This window comes from Halichoerus grypus, chromosome 9 (genome assembly GCF_964656455.1).
Source record: "Halichoerus grypus chromosome 9, mHalGry1.hap1.1, whole genome shotgun sequence".
Taxonomy (NCBI): Eukaryota; Metazoa; Chordata; class Mammalia; order Carnivora; family Phocidae; genus Halichoerus; species Halichoerus grypus.
The window spans coordinates 105,289,391-105,310,245 of NC_135720.1; the positions used below are offsets into that span (position 1 = coordinate 105,289,391).

The 20,855-nt window shown below is 51.7% G+C and overlaps 1 long non-coding RNA gene across 2 annotated transcripts in view; it reads right to left on the reverse strand.

Annotated features, from left to right (window-relative positions):
* Positions 1-6,299: 6,299 nt before the first annotated feature.
* LOC118555724 (uncharacterized) overlaps positions 6,300-20,855 on the reverse strand; it is a 38,364-nt gene continuing 23,808 nt past the window's right edge. For both annotated transcript variants that reach the window (XR_013441253.1, XR_013441254.1), the window contains exons 3-4: positions 6,838-7,064; positions 6,300-6,668 (exon numbers count right to left, since the gene is read on the reverse strand). This is a non-coding gene — a long non-coding RNA (uncharacterized LOC118555724). The remainder of the gene's footprint in view (positions 6,669-6,837; positions 7,065-20,855) is intronic.

The following is a 20,855-nucleotide window of genomic DNA, read 5'->3' on the forward strand; positions in this document are numbered from 1 at the left end:
CAGTCAAATAATGAATATGGAAGAGGCTGGACCAGGTTCTGACCCCACACCGCCACTGACTGTATAATCTTGAGCAAGTCAGGCCTCCTGTCTGGACCTCAGTTTCCTTATCTGTAAAGTAAGACAGCTGGACTGAAAGGCCATCGAGGTCTGACCTCAGCTTTGACCTGCGAGGACTCCAATGCATTAGGCCTCTGTGAATGCAATGGGGGAGATTATAGGCAGTTTAGAAGAGGTTCTGAGGGAGACCCTTCTGTGCCCTAGCAATTCTCCAGGAGCCAGTGTTTCTGGTGACATCACAAAACTGACATGTCGGGGAGTGAATTGGCATCCTAGGTCCCCAAGCTCCCGGATGGAATGTGATGCAAATGTTAATAAACAGCACCAATAACCAGACTCTACCTATTCAGGCTTCTTCCCAGAACGAGGGGAGAGGCAGGGTCACTTTGGGGTACAAGGAAGGTGGAATTTGCTGGAGGCCTAGGGACTAGCCTTACCTCCTTTCCCCTCTCCTGGGGTCCTCAAAGCCCGCTTTCCAACCCTTCATCAGACATCCCCCACTGGACTGCTCTCCAAATGCCCACGGGGACCCCGTCAGGATCAATGCCCAAGTCCTGACTTCTGAGGACTGAGGCTGGGGGACAAGCTCACCTAAGCCCCGAAGATGAACTGCCCAACCTTGAGACCAGCCCTGCCCTGCCCCACCAGCTCCTAGGGCAGCAGCCGGCCGGGTTTGTAGCAGCCTGGGGGGTCCCAAAGCACCTCCCTCACCAGGCAGCCCCCTGCCACCATGCCAGGCCAATCCTAGAGGCTCCAACCTCTAATGCCTCCCAAGATCAGTAAATATTGTGGCTTCCCCTCGCTGGGGCTGCCTGGCCAGGATTTGTGAATCTCAACGTTCTCTCTCTCTCTCACACACACACACTCTCTCTCTCTCTCTCGTCTGGAGTCTTATACATGCTCCCTCATGCACAGCAGCAGCCACAAACACACACTGAAGTACACGGAAAACTCCCACCTAGGACTAATGATTCAGGGAGGGAAGAAAACTAACATTCATACGGAGTTTTACTTATGCCCATCTCATTGACTCCTGTCCCCCACCCTAGAAGCGATACTTGAGCACTCCTATTTCACAGAAGAGAAAACAGAGGCGCCCAGTGACACCCACCCTCAAGTGAACGGCAGACCCAGGAGTCAGCCTGGTTCTGTCGGACTCCCGCCCCATGGGCCCACCACTCCACACTCCCACATCCACGTGCAAATGAGGTGCTGTTGCAAACACAATTCAGAGCCAGGAGTCTGGAGACTGAGGTGCTGAGCCAGGTTCTGCTGCTGCCTGTCCAGGAGACCCTGGGCACAATTCTTCCCCTCCCAAGGCCTCAGTGTCCTCATCTGGGAAATGGGAATCATAACGCCTCTCTTTTCTTTGCATGGGAATGAACCAGGTGGTTCTGCTGATTTCCATGTCCAGCGTTCTCTGACTCCAAGCTCGAGCCTCTGGCCACCCAAGGTGGCACACCTACTCCCCGAAGCTGGTCAGGGCCTCCCCTTTGGGGTGGGGGTGGGGGGTCAGAGGAGGCCATGCCAGGTGGGGCCCTTTCTTCCCCTGGCCCCTAGCACAGCCCCCACCCGTGCTGACTTACAGCTTCGCCTCCTGCTGACAGCAGCACCCATCTGTCTGTGGTGGGAAAAGGGGCCTCCTCGGGAAACAGGTTTGCTAAATCTCAGCCGGGAAGGACCTCCCAGCTGCGCTGTTGGAGCGGGTTTGTAAACACCCCGGGCAGACACCTCTGGAGAGGGAGTGGGTAATCCGAAAGCAATGCCTCCTCCAGGCGACCCTCCCCTCGCCCCGGCCATCCCAAACCATGATCAAATTTCCATCCCCGGCTTTGGACCTTCCAGCTGGTTCCCTGAGCTCTTCAGCCTATCGTCCCAGTAGGCATCCTTCCTCAAACATCCCATCTCCTGTGCCACCATCCCCCACCACGGCTGTCACCATCTTCTGTTATCACCAACCATCAAAACCCCGCGTCCCCACTCCTCCCCCACTTTCACCCTCACCCCTGCCACCCGCGGCGCTCATCCGCCCCAACCCAAAGGTCACTATCTAATCCATAATTGGTCTCACTCCCTGCCTAAATTCTTTACTGAGTGATAAACTTTGGCTGGGAAGAAATTTGTAACACAAATCTGGGAGCCCACCATAGTCCCAGGAGGCAACAGCATCCTGTATGCTACTCGATTGGTGCCCCTTCCAGCGGAGCTTACTCATATGACCGTGTGCAAACACTCAGAGGAGGTAGACACTTCCCTCACTTACCACCCATCTGTCCCCGGGGTGAGCTGTGGGGGCCCAGCTGACGCAGCGCCAGCTCTAATCCCCCTGAGCGAGCACTAAGCGGCATACCTGGCTGTTTAAACACACAGATCCCAGGTGCTGAAGAACAATTAAAAGTGATCGCCGTGGATCAGCTTCCCCGATCGATCTTACCTGTCTTAAGCTCAGATAAGCCAAGAGAGGAATCTCTTTCCAAATCTGTCATTTCTGACAGCAGAGATGCTGGATTACTCCTGGTAGAGCCAGCTGGGGTCGAGGGCGTTCACACCCCAAGGAACAGAAGAGCTTGCCTTAGCCTTCATTCAGCCTGATGTGTCGGCAATTTGGCTAGAAAGTATTGGGGAGAATCTCACTTAACATTCAGTATTTAGGGGCGCCTGGGTGGCTCAGTCGTTAAGCGTCTGCCTTCGGCTCAGATCATGATCCCAGGGTCCTGGGATCAAGCCCCGCATCAGGCTCCTGCTCCGCGGGAAGCCTGCTTCTCCCTCTCCCACTCCCTCTGCTTGTGTTCCCTCTCTTGCTGTGTCTCTGTCAAATAAATAAATAAAATCTTTAAAAAAAAAAACAAAACATTCAGTATTTAAAAATAAAAAGGGGGGTGGGGGGCAACACCACCTCACGCTGGGGTTTCGAGTCTGAGGTGGAGTCAAGAAAAGACTCGTGTTGGAATCCTGAATCTGCCATTTAACGTGATGCCTCAGTTTCCTCATCTGTGAAATGGGAATGAGAATATCTGCCTCATAGGACTGGCTTGAGGGTTGAGTGTGTTAAAGAACTCTTGTGGACCTTTTTTTAGGCCCAGCTTGACCGCAGAATTGAGCTGAACAATCATTCTAGCACACTGCCAGGAAAACTGCACTTACTATCTTGTCTGACCCATGTAATTTTGAGTTCTTCTTACAGGGGTTACTTCCAAAATCAAAACTAAGTTTATTACTGACACTGCAGTTAGAAGGATAGTGAGTTCTGATTATCTCTTTTATGAAACCACTTACTAATTTTTATACTCAGACACTCCAGCTTTGATCTGTTTTTGTCTTTATGATACGCTGGCCACAAGGCATTGTCTCTGCCCCTTCCTGTGGAAGTCTGGCCATGCCCTGTGGCCAGAGGCAAGTCCAGTGGGAACTTCCTACCGTTACCCTCACGGTCACCAAAATCCAAATGTTTCTCGGGACTTGTGCAGAGAAAGAAACAGATGCCTCTCCCCTGCCCTCCCCCAGCCCCCAGCAGGCAGGAGGAAGGTTCAAGTTGAGCCCCTGGAGGAGAGACCCAAAGCTTTAGAGCAGGAATTTTCTTTATCTTTCTTTTTTTTTTTTTTTTTAAGATTTGTTTATTTATTTTAGAGAGAGTGTGTGTGAGAGTAGGGGAGAGGCAGAAGGAGAGGGAGAGAATCCTTAAGCAGACTGCCCACCAAGCATGGACCCCGATACAGGGCTCGATCTCACAACCCTGAGATCATGACCTGAGTGGAAATCAAGAGTCAGACACTCAACCTACTGAGCTACTCAGGCGCTAGAGCCGAAATTTTCAAAGACTGGTGCCTGGCCCAGCAGTATGAGCATCACCTGGGAACTTGCTAGACATGCAAAAAATTAATTCTCAGGCTCTACCCACATCTGCTGAATCGAGAACTCATTTCTGTGCCTGAGCGTGCGTCACTCAAGTACGAGCACCACTGCCTTCGAGAACTTCAGGCACCACACGCATGGACAGTGCAGCTGTTAAGGCACATTCAGATCTGGGGCCCTCATTTTAGGGGGGGCCAAGGAGGGAGGGAGGGGGGCATCACTGGCCCAGGCCTGGGAGCCCACACACTCAGCACTCCGAGAAGCATGCAGAGAGAGCAGCCTGCGGTCTGCAGAGAAGCTAGGCATTGTGGGAATTACGGGCCGAGACGGAGGTGGGAGGGGAGCAGCGTGCCTGGTTGCTGCTTGGGCCTCTCACCAGCTGGGGGTCCCAGCAGCCACTCCCAGTGGCCTGGGCCTCTGTTGGCAGGAGCCTCCTTGTTCCCTAGGCTCACTAGGACCTCGTTAGTGATCCTGGCATTCCCAGCTGTGGTTCAGCACCCAAATCTGGCGACCCTCAGACCTGGCCCGGGGCCATTCCCTAATAAGGAGCTCACCAGAGGGCTTGAGTTCTTCGGGGTGCTCAGGCCTTGACCATATAAGGCCCCCCGACCCACTGCCCTGTCCACTCTTCTCCCTTCCTGTGCGCCCGATGACGTACTGGGCCTGGAACTACAGCAAAAGCACACAAAAGCCATGATTCCTGCCCTCAAAGAGCCCGCCCGGCACTGAAGGCCACTGTTTCCCAAGTCCTAAACCGTGTGCCAGGATGCTGAGCTCTTTGTGAACTTTGTAGGACTTAATGAGACAGTCAGCCATGAAAGAGATACCAGTCTGGGGCAGTGAACTGTGGACACTAGAGGAGGGCGGCCGGCCAGGTATGCAGAGTTCAGAGAGATAGCTGAGCACAGGGCAGTCGGGAATTTTCCGAACAGGGAGGAGGCCCAGTGCTGGTTTGGACAGGACATGTGGGGACAACAGGAATATTGCCTTCTCTGTCTCTAGCCCTCTTTGTCTCTGTCTCTCTCTGCCTTTTCCTCTTCCCGTAAGTAGACCACTCCATAAATGGGCCAGGTCTCCTTAGGACAGACTGTGATCCTGTCATTAAAACCCTATGGGGACAATGAACAGGAGGATGGATAGACAAATTGAGGTATATCCACACACTGGAATCCTGCTCAGCAATAAGAAGGAGCTAGTGCGCATGCTACAGCATGGATGCCCTCGAAAGCGTTATGCTTCATGAAACAGGCCAGACAGAAAAGACCATATACTATATGATTCCATTTATATGAAATTTCTGGAAAAGGTAAAACTCCACAGAGAGAAAACAGATAGATGAGCGGTCGCCTGAGGTTGGGAGTCAAAGTAGGGACTGACTACAAAAGGCACAGGGAACTCTGTTAGGTGATAGAAGTATCCTAAGACCGGATTTACTGATGGTTGCACAACTATCCAAATCTACTGAAACCATTGAATATATTCTTGAAATGCATAAATGTGAGGATACGTGAGTTTTACCTTCCTGAAGAAGCATGACAATTAAGAAAAGAAGACAGTTGACAGATAGATGGATAAATGGTTAGACACACGGAAAAAAAAAAAAAGATCACCCCAAACGTCGACTACATGATTAGATCTTGCAATCATGCGGATATGGGTCCTCAATGTACAATTGTTTCAGCTTTTCTGTTATGTCGGAAAGTTTTCACAATAAAATGTTGGGGCAAAGCAGGAAGGTGATCAAAAGATGTGTGGTTTGGAAAGGTCGTTTTGACCACCAGAACGGTAAATGGAAACCACTGACTGTGGTGGGGGTGAGGACGTGGAGGAGCTGTTTGGACTCTCATACACCACTACTGGAAAAGCACTTGCGAAAATGGCCCCGTCTACCCTCTGGCACAGTAATTCCTCCCCTCGGTACCTAAGAAGCCCGTACAAGGTATAGATAAGAATGTTTACAGCAGCAGCATTATTCACCGTAGCCCTGAACTGGAAACAACACAATGATTGTCCTAGCATGGATTAAACATTGTATATTCACACTATAGGATACTACAGAGCCATGAGAATAAATGAACGGACACACAACACGGTAAATTCCCAATGCTGAGCAAAGGGCACCAGACACAATCGGGTACATGCGATGTGATTCCATTTATATAATGTTCCAAAGTCAGGCCATGCTAACTGTCAGGAATAGAAGACAGAAGAGTGCTTGCCTTTGATGGGGGTGACAATCGGGGAGGGCCATTGAGCAAGAGTTATGGGAAGCTGGCAGTGCTCTCTTTCTTGATCTGGATGATTAATTGCATGTAAAACTCATGAGACGCATGTTACAAAATCATCAAGCTGTGTACTCAGGATTTGTGCACCTTTCCACATGTGTGTTGTAATTAGATAATAGTAGTTTATTAAACAATTGGAGAAAAGGAAACCTATTTGACCTTCATTCAAGGGCATCCTCACCTTAAACCTGACCCCCACCCCAGGGGCTTTTGGAGATGCAGCCAATTTGTTTCCATCACTCTGAGCAGCCTGGGACGGACTCCACACCAGATCTAGCGCAGGCAAAGTCCTTGGCATTTGTCAGATCTGCAAGGTCATCGGAGGGGAAGGAGGCATCGGAGGCTTTGATGCCTGACTAGGCCGGGGAGCCCACAAAAGTCCTAGAAAGTCTGGCACAGCAGCCTCAATCAGAGTGAATCATAAGGGAGCACTGCAGCCTGGGGCCTGTGCGAGATCCGGGCACGTGGAGGCTGTGGGTGAGAACGTTTTCGAATCAGTAAGAGATACGGTGGACCTGCTCTCCTGCCCCAAGCCGCCATCCTCAAACAATCCTTCGCCTGTATTAATCCTCTAAAAGGGCTTCGATAAAAATCTACTAAAATTAACTCAGTAGAAACTCTTTTGTAAAGGAATACTCACCCTTCAGATACATTTCGGGTTGGTGAGGTTTCGGTGTTCAGATGACAGGTTACTCAATGCGGGGTCTGCTTTTTGCTTTTTTCTTTTTTTAATAATGGGCTCCAATTTTCCAAGAAAAGAAGGGAGAGAGGTTGGTTGATAGGTGATCCACAGCAGGAAGTCTAAGTCCAGGGAGAAGAAGCAGGCCTCCCCACGATGACAGATGCATACTAGCGTCGTCTGTGTGCCTTCATAGGTGGGATAAAAGGTTAACAATGTAATTAGAAATTGCGGGTCCCTGGCTCGGACACGAAATGGTGACAATAAGCACAATCTGAAGTATTATCAGACTTAACCAACAGTTGTGATGTGCTAACAGGCCCAGAAAAACCAGCCACCAACAACTGCAAACTCGTGGTGGAGTTTGCAATTTATTAAATTTTTGTTATTTTTATTGCATTTTATTAAATGCCGTACATTTAATAAAAATGCGTAGAGTGAGTGCGCATGTGTGGATCTTGGCAGGGCCAGCTTTAGACGTTTGCAAGCTGTAGACCATTCTAGCCCTCCTCGTGGGCTTGGCTGCTCCCAGCAAATACCCTCATGGACTTGGGTGACTGCCCCCAAGAAGCTCTACGACAACGGTAAATTTGCGAAGTGCCGCGTTCAAGCGAGCACGCTCGTGTTGTCAAGGCTGGGGGGAAACAGGCTCCAACACGGCTTGTGGTGGTGAGGCGAGGACCCCCTCGGGGTGGGGGCTGGGGGACAACCTGGCAGTGTCTTTCCAAATTAAAAACGCACGTGGCCGGGATGCCTGGGTGGCTCAGTCGGTTAAGCGTCTGCCTTCAGCTCAGGTCATGATCCCAGGGTCCTGGGATCGAGTCCCACATCGGGCTCCTTGCTGAGCAAGGAGCCTGCTTCTCCCTCTGCCTGCCTCTGTCTCTCTCTCTCTGATAAATAAATAAAATCTTAAAAAAAAAAAAAATGCACGTGGCCTCTGCCCCAGCGACTCCAGTCCCTGGCACCTTCCCTACAGAGACATTCCCACCAGTACCAAGTGAGGTGCGGACCAGGATATTCGTGGGTGGCATTGTTTATAATAATAAAAGCCCGGGAACAGCTCCACTCTCTCTCAAGGGGGTCTGGCAAAACCATCTCGGGAGGGAGTGGCGGCCAGCGTTTACTGAGTGCTTACTGCGCGCCAGGCAGTGACCTACGCCCGCACAAGTGGTATCTCACTGAATCTGCACGACACGCTCCCAGGTAGACGCCGTTATTAACCCCGGGCCACAGATGAGGAAACTGAGTCACTAAGAGACTGACTCACTGGCTCGACACTGAACAACTGCTTTGTAGTGGAGCAAGCATCTCAACTCCCAAGTTTACGCTCTTCATGATACAGTATCTTCCCAGTGAAAATTTGAATCACCCGTTCAACGGAATACCCTGGAGCCACAAAAAAGACAAGACAGCTCTGTGTGTACTCACACCACGTGGTTTCCAGATATATTAAGTGAAAGAGCCAAAACGCAGAGCAGTGTAGGGAAATGCCACCATTTATATGGGAGAAAAAAAGAGTTTATAAATATATTGTGGACTATCTTTAGAAAGATGTACAGGAAACTGATAACTTGGGGGCCTCCAAGAAAGGGAACTAAGTAGTGGCCAGAGGAAAAGATGGAAGAGAGACTTACATTTCTGTTTTGAATTTGTTTTTAGCTTTTTATTTTATTTTGAAGTAATTTCAAATTTATAGAAGAGTCGCGAAGAACTGCCTATGCCCTTCACCTAGATTCACCAATTGTTACTGTACTTGAGTTTTCTGTTTTACCATGTCCATGTAGTACCTCTTAGAAATAAAAATTAACAAGACCAAGTAAACAAGCATTTTCTACCTCAGAAGGTTTAGAGAGTATAAGATGCTAGGTGTTCAGTCTCTCAGAAGGAAGCCAACTGCACAGCTTTCTCAGGAAGTCAACCTTGAAACACTCAACCTCTGAAACAGACGCTTCCTCACCCAGAAGAATGTGCCTGAGCCTAGGGTTGTAGAGAAGGGGCGTAAGGAAGCTCCCAGAAGTTCCAGAAGTTCAGAGCTGAGGCCAGAAGCAGCTGCGCCTTGTTCTGGGCATTGGGCAGGACAGGGCAGTGGCAGGGCAGGACCACAGCAGGTGGGGACAAAATGAAGGTGTGCCAGGTGTCCAGGCCATGCCAGCGAGCCCTCCCAATCCTGCTTAGTCCCTTTTATCATCTGCTCAGGCCCTGGTGCCACTGAATTCAGCACCTGAGATGGACTGAGGTCCCTCACCCTGTGAGCCAGATACCGGGGGGAAAACCCAGATCTAAACACAGGGAGGGCAGAGGTGAGTTCCTGCCACCTTTAAAGGCCTTGCTTCCCCTGAGAACTTGCTACTTAATCCAGGAGCCTATCACTTGCCTCCTTCCCAGCCCAGCCACTGGGGCTCTGCTACCCTATAATCATCTGCCCTGATTTTTTCCAGAGCTTTTCAAGGGTCATGAGCCTCTTTCATGTGTGCGTCATTCTTTCCTGCCCTCACCCTCACCTGGGATTTTTGTAAACCATGGCTGTGTCTCCAGTTCAGACTGGGGTTCCCTGAGGGCATGTCTGTATCTCCCCCTCAGACAGGGATTCTTGAGACCAAGGCTGTGTCTCCCCCTCAGATTGGGGCTCCCTGAGGCAGGGCTGTGTCTCCCCCCTCAGACTGGATCTCCCTGAGGGCAGGGCTGTGTCTCCCCTCAGACTGGGGCTCCCTGAGGGCAGGGCTGTGACTCCCCCCTCAGACTGGGGCTCCCCGAGGGCAGGGCTGTCTCCCCCCTCAGACTGGGGCTCCCTGGGGTCAGGGCTGTGTCCCCTTCAGACTGGGCTCCCTGAGGGCAGGGCTGTGACCCCCCCTCAGACCTCCCTGAGGTCAGGGCTGTGTCTCCCCTCAGACTGGGGCTCCCTGAGGGTAGGGCGGTGTCTCCCCCTCAGACTGGGGCTCCCTGAGGGCGGGGCTGTGTCTCCCCCCTCAGACTGGGGCTCCCTGAGAGCAGGGCTGCTACTTCCCCCTCAGACTGGGCTCCCTGAGGGCAGGGCTGTGACCCCCCCTCAGACCTCCCTGAGGGCAGGGCTGTGTCTCCCCTCAGACTGGGGTTCCCTGAGGGCAGGGCAGTGTCTCCCCCTCAGACTGGGGCTCCCTGAGGGCAGGGCTGTGTCTCCCCCTCAGACTGGGGTCCCTGAGGGCAGGGCTGTGTCTCCCCCTCAGACTAGGGTTCTTCAAGTCAGAGACCTTGGAGAACCATAGATTGGGCACTGTCCCCCTCCTCTGTCCCTCCCTTTTGGTTCCAAAGCCACGGCTCTGTGCAGACCCCCATTTGACACCCCTCCAAGTCTGGGTGCATGCAGCCCCTGAGGCCCTTTGCCTTCCTGAAAGGCCTGTAGCTGACACCAGCGGGCCAGTGGCGGGGCGGTTGCATAACAGCAGCCTGGCCGCAGGTTTCCGCTGATTCAGCACTATGGCCCGCACGGGACTTCTGTGGCGCTGGACCCACGACAGGGCTCCTCAGAATCAAGGGACAGAAGGTCCAAGGAGTCTGGCTCACCTGGGACTGTACACTGTAGCCCTGACACGCTGGGAAGGGGACACACTTTCTGGGCCCCTCCTGGTCTCCCTGGGCCTGAGTGTATGTACCTAGGTCTGGGTAGGGGTTCCAGCCTGGTGTCGGGCCAGGAGAGCCAACTTGCCATTGAAAGCCCCATTGTTGGGGCTGTAAATCCCTCCAGCAGGGTGCGGCCCAGGAGGAGAGGGGCCTGGTGGCCAGCAAAGGAACCCCAAGGGCCAGCCTGGGCCTGGGGGGCCAGCTTGGCAGTTCTTTTTCAAACCACTAGATGTCACTTCCATTTCAAAGGAACCCACTGGTTGGAATTTTCCCCAGTCAGGTGCCCCCATTGGTCTCGGAGTCTTAAAGGCACACAGGCCACAGGAGAAAACCACTTTCTCCTGAGGACCCAGATGCTGGAAACCCAGCCAGAAGCGGCCTCCAAGCCTGAGCTGAAGCTTCCAGGAGTTCCATAACATCCCTCCCAGAAGGGGCAGAGAGCCAGAAGGGGCAGAGCCCTGTCTCCTCATCCCCTACCCGCCCTACAGGTTATTATGGGGATGGTATTTCCTGAAACCAAAAATAAGACACAGAGTCAAACTAATGTGAGTATATTTAGGGGGACAATACTCTAAACAGGGGATACATACCCTCAGAGACCCTACTCAGGGCCAAGAGATTCTGGATTCACCAGGGCTATGTTGTCCATCCCCCTGGCTTCAGACTATCAATATACTGGCCACGAATTTCTGGTGAGGAGAGCTCTGAAGGGAGGTTTGAGGTGCTTTTCTCTGCCCACATCCCCAATATTCAGTTGACGTCTCTTGGTTGACTGGGGTCAACTGTAACAACTTACAATGTGCTTTATTCCCCTGCAGCCCTCCCCCCCCACAACGGTCATAAGGTTAATATAATTTTAACTCCATTTCACAGATGGAGAACAGAGGTGTGGAGAAGGTTAAGAGAGAATACTCTTCCTGGAGTCTCTTGCTGTTTTCCCTTCATCTCCCTCAGTCAGACCCCCACCAGGACGGGGCCTGGGGCCAGCTGGTGGGTTTTACCCACAGCTCAGGTGGCTGCTTAAAGACGCATTCTCTTTAGCTCATTAATTAGTATGGGCTTTTACCCAGTGTTTTCCAAACTTGGTTGCACATTAGAATCACCTGGGGAGCTTTTAAAACTGATGTCCAGGTCGCCCCCACACCAGTGAATTCAAAATTGGGGGGCAGTGCTGGACTGAGAGCCGCCATCGGAATGATTTTAAAGATATCCAGGAGGATCCAATGAGGAGCCAAGTTTGGGGAGTATTGCTTTAACCACCTCGCTCCCAGCCAACTGCCTGACCGCTGCGGATTTACCCATAGGCCTGTGGGAGTGAGGAGTGTGGGCTATGGTGCAATTAGTGATGACTGAGCTTATATTTTATAAGAGGATGCTCAGTAACAAAGACCTCACCCTCTAGGCGGGCAGATAGCGTTACTTTCCTACCGAGGTGGGACCGAAGCTCAGAGAAGTGAGGCCACTTGCCCGGGACTCGGCTCCTAAGTTAGCAGAACTAGGCCTAAAACCCAAGTCTTTAGAGTTCTCGAACTCTAAAGTTCACATTCTGGGCCCCTCTGGAGTTCTCTAAACAGAGGCGCTGGTCTCTGAGGATAATGCCTCTGAGGCAAGGTCAGCTTCTTCCAGAGCTGTTAGCTTAACACAAAGAAAACAGTTCCCAGTCAGCATCTGACCCCTCACCCTGGCCACTGACCGACAGCCAGTCATAACCACCACTGACCCTTTATCTCAACCACAGGCTCACTCCATCCTGGACACAGCTTGACCCCTAACCCTGACCACCACTGACCCCTAATTGAGACCACAGGCTGTCATAACACTGGCCACTGTTCCACTCATGTTCAGCGCGGGTCAGAATGTGCAGTGCTCGGGGAAGCCAGTCACAATGGCAGGAACTAGCTCTGCATCATATAATCACTGGCAGTAACAGAATCAGGGGCACCTGGGTGGCTCAGTCGGTTAAGCGTCTGCCTTCGGCTCAGGTCATGATCCCGGGGTCCTGGGATCGAGCCCCACGTCGGGCTCCCTGCTCAGCGGGGAGTCTGCTTCTCCCTCTCCTCTGCTCTTCTTCCCCACGTGCGCTCTCTCTCTCACAAAAATAAATAAAACCTTTAAAAAAATAATGACAGAATCAACACATGGCCTATGTACCAGACAGAAGGCATTTTTGTATGTATGATTTCTTAAAAGGATCTGGAATATGACTCTCTTAACCATCAGGTCAGATATAAAGGCTTCCCCAAAGCCAATCCTCCCACCTCCCACCTTCTCTCCTCCATGTACCCAAGGCTCACACTTCCCCGTTGTCTGATCAAACACACATGCGTGCATGCACATGCACGTGGGCGCACACACACACACTGTCATACTCACATACCCCCTTGCTCCTGCTGTCCCCAGGCTGGAATGCCCTTCTGCCTCACCAAGTACATTCTCCAGCATCCCCCCAAGGCCTTGCCTCCCCAGGAAATCTACGAGGCCCACAGGGTCCCATGATGTCCATGCTTACTGACACCCTCAGTAAGTGTCACCAGGCCCAAGAGAGCAAAGAGCTGAAGCCCCTGCACCAGGTGAGGAGGTCAGGGCCCACACAGCCGTGGAAGGGAAGGTCAGATGGCAGCAGGGACACTTGCCTACACATGCACTCACATACGCACATTCACCGAGTGTGTTTATAGAGTTCAGAGCAACTGTAAACTTGGCTAGCTCTGGCTGCCCCCAGGAGAGGGAGAACCATAAACACCTCCTGCTCCAGCCAGTTCCTCCCACGGGGCAAGTCACCCCCCAGGATTTGGACACCTCACCATCTCAGGGAATGGGCCGTACCCATCCACGTTCTGCTCAGTGAATGACACCTACTCTCCTGTCCCCAACACAGCAGAAGGGCTGCCTCCCAGGATCCTGCTCATGGTCCTCCTGAGCCTTTGCCCCAGCTATTCCTACCCTTGGGAAAGCCTCACCCCTCTCTTCTTCCAAGCAATCTGACCACCTCGAAAGGCTCATGTTAAGTCTTACCTCCTCTGAGACACCTCCACTGATTTCCATCACACACAGTAAATACTTTCCCAGAAGGGGCTTTAGGACCAAAAAGAAAAAAAAAAAGCATCTGTGGAATAAGACCTAATATTTCACTCTTAGAAACCCGTTCCTTTGGCTTAAGAGTTGTTCTGTCCTCAGGAAGGACCCCTGGGTATTTACTGCAGATGAGCCCCCTCAGAGGCAGCCAGTATGTGTGCAAGCACCGGCTCGGAGCACGTGCTCTGGCTCCAGCTCTGTCACTACCCATCTGGAGGGGTCTTGGCCTCTCTCAATGCACAGCGAGGTGTTGGCGGGTGCTCGCAAAGCTCCAGGGTTCCTCAGCTCCGGTAGATAGTGACTTCTCCTTCCAACCAAGATTTTTTACTGGGAAATCACACACTTGCCCTTGACACATTGAAATGTCACCATAACTTTAAAGGGGAAGAAAAATCCTAGTAAGTTGAACCTGAAGCAGGATACAATTAAGTTAGCTGTAAGGGAGCACTTCCAGATTGTACGTTATAAGGTTTTGTAGAGCAAAACCACAGGATGTCTCCTCTGGAAATCTTTAAAATGCAAGAAAGATGCTCCTGGAAGCTGAGTCTGACTCTGCTGCATGTGGCCCTTTTATTATTACTATTAAAAAGAGAGAGAGTGTGACCTCTTCGAGCAAGGAAGGGGTGGGGGGCAGGCGTTGATGGAGTTCCCAGTGCCAAATGATAGAGAGCTGAATGCACCCAGGGCCTCACGCCCACCTCTTCCATTGTCCCCCGTTCTCCTTAATGAAGGCTCAAACCAGAGCAGCCAATGAGGCTTGGAAAATCCGCCTGTTGTGTGAGGGGATTTTCCATAAATCTCCCTCATTCAGGCGGCGACAGCCCCGTGCCCTGTGGAGGGAGGGCTGCCCGGTTCCTGGGGACCCTCGTTAAGAACAGGTGCTTTCTGGCCAGCTCCTCTGGGCCCCTCAGCTGCCTGGGGGGTTTAGGGGTGGGAGAGGAACCCCCCCCCCCACCCGCCGCCAGGCTTCTCAGAGCCTCCTTGGAGCCTCCTCCAAAGAAAATGACCTTGGACCCCTTCAAGCCTTCCAGGGCAATGGAAAGAGCTCTCACTCCAGGGCATGGAGAGTTGGGAGGGTTGTGTGGCCTACATTTGCTGGCCACCCATTCAGGTCCCCACTGTGAAACTTTATAGACCTGTACTGAGAAGTATGGTAGCCACTAGCCACATGTGGCCAATTACTTTTAAATGAATTAACATTAGGTTTTACAAGAGCAGTCATTCAGAGGCACAGTTTAAGTGCTCAGTGGCCATTTGTGGCCAGTGGGTCCTGTAGCCAACAGTGCAGATCTAGAACATTCCCACCATCTATTCTTTTGGACAACTCTCCTTATACTAGACAGAGTAGCCTCCCAAGGGCAAGGAGGGACCCGCTCAAGGCAGAAATTCCGGCATCAGCAACAGGAACAGAAGTCTGGTACTGACAATGGAGAAGTCTCCAAGGACTCAGGGAGCCCCATCTGAGGGGGAGACACAGCCCTTGTCCTCAGGGAGCTCCCAGCCCAAAGAAGGTTAAAGAATTCCTTGGCCAGATCTTGTTTTCCAGAGCAGGTGAGGAGGAAGGGTCCAGCTGTCACTTAGCAGGCTCATTAGCGACGTCTTCTGGGGCCTTGCCCTCCCCAGGGATAATTATTAACAGGCCTCAGGTGTGAGAGGGCCTGCAGCCGAGGCCCCACCCTCCCAATTCTGCCAACTGGGCCAGCTGGGCATCCTGGGGGGCCCAGAGCTGAGAGTCCAGCCCCAGGCTGGACTCCTACCCCCCAGCCCCCCACACTGAGCCAACCTTGCTTCATGTTTGATAAGACGAACCTCCAGCTGGGGGACCCGGCGCTGACAAGGAGAGCTGCCTACCACCTCCCCATGAAACCATGGAGACCGTTCTGCATTGGGGATCCATCCCTGCAGCCTCAAAGGGGAAGGTCTAATCCCCCCAAATCTGGGCATGGCCTCTAGCCATGTCAGCAGGAATTTTCCACATGTGCTGAGATTTCTGTTTGCCTTCCCCATTAGCTCAACAAGCATGGATGGAAAGATGACTAAGGTAATTAGTGACTGTAGCCATCAGTCAGGGACCGAGGGGCCAGGCCAGGATGGGGTGCAGGGGCTGGAGTGGGGCTGGGGAGGCTGTGAGTCAGCCAGAAAATGGGAGCACACAGGGCCTGTCCCGGGCCTGGGAACCTCAGGCCCAAGGGAAGGGGGCCCAGGAATAGGGACAGTAAATGATGGCTTCAGCCTCGTTACCATGGAAACAGCTCCAAACAGAGGCTCCTGCTACCAAAGAGGGTGCAAGTCCCTGATGGGTCAATGGGCACAGGGTTATTGACAAAGGACTGGGGAATGCCACTGGGGAGCCCAGCCCGAACCTCTTGCGGATGGATGGAGAAAAGCAGGTTCTTAGAAACTTCTTCCTGTGGCACATTCCAAGCAGGCCCCAGCCATCATCCACTTCAATAGGCTCATTCTTTTGATCATATGCCTCTATTAATAAAAAGTCTGTGATATGTGCCCCAACATGTGTATATTTATTTGTTTAAATTTACATGTGCTACCATACTAATAAATTATGTACATTATTGAAAAATACACCCCTAAATAGACATTTTTAGAGGATGGAAGAAAAAATAAATAGGAACTTCCAGTGCCTTCCCAAATATTGATGGGCCAGTCTGGCACACCCTGTTTTGGAGACCACTGATGTACTTCAAGAGTGTGCGTGACACATTGCTAACTAAGCTCCTTAAATGAGCAAATGTTTCTGTGTTTGCAAATTCAACATCAGCCAGTCCTTCCAGGTTAAGGTTAAGATTATTGGCTATCTCAAAAGTGGTTTGAACTTGAGCTGACCCTAATGCTGGGCTAGAGATGGTGGCCGCGCTGGTGACGTCAGCTGACAACGGGCTCAGAGTGCCCCCCAGCCCCCATTGTGACTGTGCTGTGTCCTTCCCTCTGTGTGGACTGCCCTGCCACTTTCTCTGCCCCCGACAGCAAGTCAGCCCTCCAGACTCCAGCTCTGCTCTCTTCTCCACTCCAGACATCTTCCCTAAGTCTCAGACTGGTCAAGTGTCCCACCTCTACGTTCCCGCGGCCCGAGATGGATACCTCTATTCTGGTATTTACTGCCTTGTGCTGGAATGATGTGTTTAACCCCTGCTCCCTCGCTAGACTGTGAAGTCCTACAGGGCAGGGGCGGCTCTGCTCACCTTTGTCTCCCCAGCGGCCAGCGCACACAGACATGGACATACCCACTCAGATCCCCGCAGCACTCCTCATTCTGATGGTTTTTTGTTTTTTGTTTTTTAAGATTTTATTTATTTATTTGACACAGAGAGAGAGAGACAGTGAGAAAGGGAACAAGAGCAGGGGGAGTGGGAGAGGGAGAAGCAGGCTTCCCACTGAGCAGGAGCCTGATGCGGGGCTCGATCCCAGGACCCTGGGATCATGACCTGAGCCAAAGGCAGACACTTAATGACTGAGCCACCCAGGTGCCCCACCATTCTGATGTTTTGAGGCCTCTTGGCTTGCACGTGCAGAGCAGGCCAGGAAGGCCAGGGACTTGACACCAAACCCCAGGATCCCTCAACTAACAACCACAGGATGGGGGATGATACCCGAGCTCACTTTCCCTTGGGTGGTAACTTTGAGGTGACTATTCTACCCAGTCTCCAGGGGGTCCCCAGTGTGGGGGGGCCCCCCAGGTGCCCACAGCGGGCACATGCCCAATCACACATATTCTATTGGCTTCCTTCCTTTCCCTGCCTCACTTCCTCACTCCCTGACTGCCGGTTCATGGGATCACCTCCCAAATGAGCTACTGGCGCTCGAATCCTCATCTCGATGGGGAACCAGCCCAAGATACCGACATAGAGTTAGGTGCTCGACACATTCTAATTAAAGAAGGTCTATTGAGCAACTTCTATGTCCCAGCCATGGAGGGCTCAAAGAGCAGAAAGCTCACCAGGCTAGAGCAGTAGCAGAAGGTTCCTGAGGAGGTAGATGGAACTGGGCCATTCTGGGGGGCAGGGTGGAACAGACAGACAGCAGTGGAGATGGAATTCCCAGGAGAAGGAAGGACAGGAGTGAAGGAGGCTGGCAAAGGGCGACCAATCAAGAGGGCAATGAGGAAGCACTGAATGACACATCTTATTCCGCCACAAGGGCTTTTCCCTTTTCCATTCCTCGTTCACAGTTTCCTCTTTCCTTGAATTCAGAGCCTTGGCAGCTAAACTTGGGGCTGGGCATCTTGGGGGAGGGGCTTCTCAGAAATTCCATGTACTGGCAGAGAAGCAAGCCCCCTCCCTGCCCCCACCCTTTGGAACAATCCTCATTAAGAGCTTTCCCAAGACAGGCAAAGGGATTAGGCTGACTTCTGGGAAGGCCGCTGCCTCCACCTGCCCCTCTCCCCATGTCTGCAGAAGGGAGGGAAGCAGAAGGAAAGAGCCAGGGATTCTCTGGGTTCCTCTGCGAATCATTAGGTGTGATTAAAAGCAGGCGGGGAAACAAATCTGGGCATGCTGACAATGGACCCTGTAAATACCCTCATCCACTCTGGCTTCTGGGGGTCCTGCCTTAGCTGGCAGCCATCCAAGCAGCGGCACCCACCATCCTGGGCACCCACACTCAGTCAGAAAGAGCTTGTCCTGAGGCAACAGGCTCAGCCCCGACCCCTTAGAACTGAGCTCAGAGAGGGCTGGCCTGGGAGTCCAGATACTTGTGCCCCGCCTGGCTCTGCCATCTGCTAGTTGGGAGACCTTGGGTGAGTCCCTTACCTTACATGTGACTTAGTTTCCCCAGCTGTACCATAAAGGACCTGGGTGCTGTCTAGGGTCACTTCAACTCTGGTGTTTTATATTCTAAGTCTGAGCTGCTTTGTGTTCAAGATTCCTCAGTCCAGAGATTCTGGGGTGCTGACCCACAAATCACACTCAGCGGCTCTGGGGTCCCAGGCTGGGGCCCAGGTGCTCTTGTAAACACTGTGGCATTCAGACGGAAGGAGGCCTAGCATCTGAACACTGAAGCACGTTCCAGGGGGAGAAGATCTTACACCGGCCCTTCTCTGAGCCTCCCACGCCTCAGCAATGCCAGGCCCACATATTTCGGGTGAGGTTGTCTCTGACCTCTCCTTGAGGAATGAATCTCAGGAAAGAGTGCTGATCACCTGAAGCAAGAGTGGATTCACATAGAACAAATCATGAAGTTAACCTTGTTTTCTCCTTCTACAGGGTCTCTGGTCCTGAGGGACACCACGAATATTGTGAATCTAGCAAGACTAAAAGGGGCTTGGCTTCTAGTCATTCATTGGAGCTTCTCATCCTGTGATTCTCCCATACCATAGAGGAGCAGCCTAGAAAAATGGCATGGTCTTTGGGCAACTTCCCCACTAGTGTGAGGGCCCAGCAACCTGGCGGGGGAAGGCTCTAAGGCTCTAAGATGATACACCCAAGGCCCCACCCAACCCATCCATATGCAAAGATAAGCTGATGTGGCTTTTCCAGGCGCCTTCAGATCTGGAGATGACTTGGGTGGGTCCTGTTGCAGTTAGAGTCTCTCCCTGGGCCAGGTTTCCACAGATTAAAACAAATAAGGTCAGGTGCTTGAGCCCTGGGAAATCCTTCACTCCCCAACAGAACACTGCATCCTTCACCTCCCAGCCACACACCTTGTAAATAAAAGCATGTCCACATTAGAACTATAGTAAGATACAATTTTCCACCTATCAGATTGGCAAAAATAATTTTTTTTTTTTATAGCACACTTCGTTGGCCAGGCTGTGGGGAAATAATCACACTCATCCATTGCTGGTGGGAGTTTATTTGTTACAATCTCTGCAGAGAACAATTTGGCAATATGTATCAAGATTACAAACACATATACCCATTGACCAACAATTCCAGGTCTGAGAATTAATGCTACAGATATACCTAGTACGTGCAAAATGACGCATGTACAAGATTATTCACTGCAGCATTGTTCGTAAAAACTAAAGAAGGAAATGACCTAACTCAACAAAGGACTGGTTGAATAAATGACAGGTCGGCCATACAATGGAATATTATGCAGCTGTAAAAAAAAAAAAAAAAAGGCTCAAGGCATTCTTTACATACCATTATCAAGAGCCCTCCAAGATGGAGTAAACTGAAGAAGTAAGAAGTAAGATACAGAACCATGTGTAAAGTATGCTACCTTTTGTGGAGAAAGGGGACAAAATAAGAATAGAAATTTAAAAAGTCATGCCTTCCCTCACAGAGACAGGGCAAAAACTCAAGAGACTTGGAAGGAACTTGCCCTGCCCACCTCTCCACCTTGAAATAAGAAGCAAATGAGTTCATGGGTGAAAGTCAGGAGCTGTGGAGACAGTCAGGGACCAGGAAAAAGCCAGGCTAGAACCTGGCTGCAATTAATCCTGTCCTCAGACCTGCCCCTTACCCCTCAGGGCCTTTGCACTTACAAGCTAACCTCAGCGCTCCACCCCTGACCTCATTAGGACCAATTGTCCTTGGCCAATGAGGAAAGAGCAGAGGTGGGGCTTAATATGTAAATGCCGTGGGCGCCCGCCACTCCCAGTTCCCCTTTCAAAGGAACAAAACCCTGTATTCTGGCGGTCCCGGCTGTTCACACTGCAAGTGATGATTTGGTTTCAGTACTAAAGTGTATGTCCTTCCTTTGAAATCGATTGCTCGTATTGTTTTCTTTGTACTTCAACTGCAGATTGGTTTTCATTTTTGAGTTGTGCATAAGCTGAAAGTGAAAGATATTTTATATCTAGTTGTATGTCTGCATATATCTAAGCAAACCTGATTTGAGTTAATACTGGGGTCCCATGAGAATATTTGCCCTTGAAATGAGATCCTAGACGTTATTGATGGTTGAGAAAAATCTGTTTGATTACAAGCTTCTCAAGGGCCTAGAAGAAGTCTTTTCTTTTGAGGGTAGAGGTGGGAGGGGCTATCTTCTCAGGAACAGAGTAAGTGCTTAGGAAATGTAGGTCAAAGTAATGATCTGATAGAAGTAGGAATCTCAGCCTCAGGCAGACAAGGTCCTGTCCCCCTCCCTCCCTGATTGCCGTGGGCAGGGAAGTCGGAGCTTCATGGTGGGGAAGCAGGTGGGGCAGGGCCCAGCGCCCACACCTGGCCTGCGTCCTCCACGCACCTGCCTGGAAATGGGGGTGGTGGCTGTGGCAGACCGGGGCAGACCACTGCCGATGTCGGGCGCGGTCCCCCAAGTCGATGGGAGCGCGTTCCTGAGATAGGGGTGCGATGGTTGGAATGTGAGACCAGAGGCAGTGAGGGACCACGCCAGCCCAAGAGCTG